Source organism: Grammomys surdaster, unplaced genomic scaffold (genome assembly GCF_004785775.1).
Source record: "Grammomys surdaster isolate TR1022 unplaced genomic scaffold, NIH_TR_1.0 188, whole genome shotgun sequence".
Lineage (NCBI taxonomy): Eukaryota > Metazoa > Chordata > Mammalia > Rodentia > Muridae > Grammomys > Grammomys surdaster.
Window position 1 is genome coordinate 9701483 of NW_021604633.1, and position 3210 is coordinate 9704692.

Sequence of the window (3210 nt, forward strand, 5' to 3'; positions counted from 1 at the left end):
ATACCATCATAGCATCTGCAAATAGCAATACTTTGACTTCTTTCTTTCCAGTTTGTATTCCCTTGACCTCCTTTAGTTGTCTTATTTCTCTAGCTAGAACATCAAGCACTATGTTGAATAGATATGGAGAGAATAAACAGCCTTGTCTTGTTCATGATTTTAGTGGAATTGTTTTGAGTTTCTCTTCATTTAATTTGATGTTGGCTGTAGACTTGCTGTAAGATGCCTTTAGTATGTTTAAGTATGTCCCTTGTGTCCCTAATCTCTCCAATACTTTTATGATGAAGGGGTGTTGAATTCTGTCAAAAAGCATTTCAGCATTAATGAGATGATCATGTGTTATTTTTTCTTTCAGTTTGTTTATTTGGTGGATCATATTTACTGATTTTGATGTGTTGAACCATCTCTGGAATGAAAACTAATTGATCATGGTGGATGTTCTTTTTGATGTGTTCTTGAATTTACTTTGAGAGTATTTTATTGAGTATTCTTGCATCAGTGTTCCTGAGGAAAATCAACCTGACATTCTCTTTCTTTGTTGAATCCTCATGTGGTTTTGGTATTGGGGTGATTGTGGCCTCATAAAATGAATTTAGCAATGATCCTTCTGTTTCTATTTTATGGAATAATTTGAGAAGCATTTGTATTAGGTCTTTTTTGAAAGTCTGGTAAAATTCTGCGGTAAAATCATCTGACCCTGAGATGGCTTTGCTTGACAGACTTTTAATGACTGCTTCTATTTCCTTATAGTTCTATATAAATTGTTTATCTGATTGAGACTTAACTTTGGTAAGTAGTATCTATTGAGAAAATTGTTCATTTCTTTTAGATTTTTCAATTTTGTAGAGTATGGGTTTTTAAAGTATGACCTAATATTCTTTGTATTTTCTGTGTCTGTTATGTCCTCCTTTTTGTTTCTGTTTTTGTTCATTTGGATAGTCTCTCTGTGTCTTTTAGTTAGTTTGAATAAGGATTTGTCCATCTTGTTAAGTTTCTCAAAGAACCAACTCTTCTTTTCACTAATTTTTCTTTCTGTGTTTCTTTGTTCTTTGTTTCCATTTTATTGATTTCAGTCTTGAGTTTGATTATTTCCTGCTACCTACTCCTCTTGTGTTTGTTAGTTTCTTTTTATTCTAGAGCTTTCAGGTATGCTGATAAATTTCTAGTGTAAGAACTCTCCAATTTCTTTAGTACTATGATCTTTACTCTTAGCACTGCTTTCATTGTGTCCCATAAGTTTGGGCATATCATACGTTCATATTTGTTGAACTCTAGGAAGCCTTTAACTTTTTTTTTCTTCATTTCTGCCTTTACTGTTCAGTAGGGAATTGTTCAATTTCCATGATTTTGTAGAGCTTCTGTTGTTGCTGATTTCCAGCTTTAATCTGTGGTGGCCTGACAGGAGTCATTTCAATTATCTTGTATCTGTTGAGACTTGGTTTGTTACTGAGTGTATGGTCAATTTTTGAGAATGTTCCATGACATGTTGAGAAGAAGGTATATTCTTGTGTGTTTAGAGATTTTTTTTTCATTTCTTCTTTAAGGACCTCTACTATCGTCATAAATTTGGTTTAAGTTAATTTTCTTGTATGTAGCAGAATTGATTGATCCTGTTTTTCTGTCCATTCTGCTAGCCTGTGTATTTTTGTTGGAGAATTAAGTCCACTGATATTAAAATATATTATTGATCAATAATATCTATGGTGATTGTAAGTTTTTCAGTGTATAGATAGATGTCTGAGCTGGCATCTAAGATCTCATAGAATCTGCAAGATATCTATCTGTTCAGGCCCTTTGAGCTTTTATAGTTCATTGAGAAGTCGGATATAATTCTTTTTTTTTTTTTTTTTTTTTTGGTTTTTCGAGACAGGGTTTCTCTGTATAGCCCTGGCTGTCCTGGAACTCACTCTGTAGACCAGGCTGGCCTCGAACTCAGAAATCCGCCTGCCTCTGCCTCCCAAGTGCTGGGATTAAAGGCGTGCGCCACCAACGCCCGGCTTGTCGGATATAATTCTAATAAGTCTGCCTTTATATGTTACTTTTCCTTTCTTCCTTGCCCCTTTTAATATTCTTTCTTTGTTCTGTAATTTAATGTTTTGATTATTATGTGGAATGGGGGAGTTTCTTTTCTTGTCTAATCTATTTGGTGTTCTGTAAGCTTCTTGTACTTTTATAGGCATGTCTTTCTTTGGGCTGGGAAATTTTTCTATGTTTTTGTTAAATATTTCTGGGTTTTTGAGCTGGGATTCCTCTCCTACTGTTACTATTATTCTTATGCTTGATCTTTTCATGATTCCCCAGATTTGCTGGATGTTTTGTGTTGTTTTTTAGATTTAACATTTTCTTTGAGCCATGAATCTATTTTTTCTATCATATCTTCAACCCCTAAGATTCTTTCTTCTATCTCTTGATTTCTGTTGCTGATGTTTGCATTGTAGTTTTTGTTCAATGACATACATTTTCCACTTCCAGAATGTGTCTTTGGTAACCAAGCCTAGGGGTGGCTCAGCTGGTAGACACATCACTCACCTGTTCTTCTGACTTTGTGTGGCCAGCATCTGGGCAGCAGAAGTCTGTTAGAATGATGGAGAAGGTGGAATGTGTCTTTGGAAAAGAGTCTAAGGAATGTGGCAATTCAGCTGGCAGGTGGGTTGCTTACCTGTTCTTCTGTCTTACACCTATGGCCTGCACCTCACCAGAAGCAGTCTACCCTATTTACTTAAATTTTAAAAAGAGAATTGTTATAAAGAGAGAAAGCAAGGCTACTGAGATGGTTCAGCAGGTAAGGTTCTTGTTATGGTGCTGGAGACCTGAATTCTATAGCTGGGATCCACATTGTACAAGGAGAGAACTGCCTCCCCTAGCTGGTCCTCTCATGAACATACATACATACATACATACATACATACATACATACATACATGCATGTAATTTAAGTAAGAGGAACAGTAGGGTGCTGAATGGAATGGCTTAAAGGAAACACTATTTGCTGCTCAAGTATGAAAAGCAGAGTTTGGATCCCCAGTGCTCACATAGACGCCCCCACACCCACTTGTAATTCCAGTGCTCGGGTTGCAGAGACAGAGATACTTGGAGAAATCTGAATAGCTAAACTAGCTGAATAGTGAGCTCCAGATTAAGTCTAGAGACTCTGCAATAATGAATGAGGTAGTGGGCAATCAGGAAAGACTCCTAATGTAAGCCTTGGGC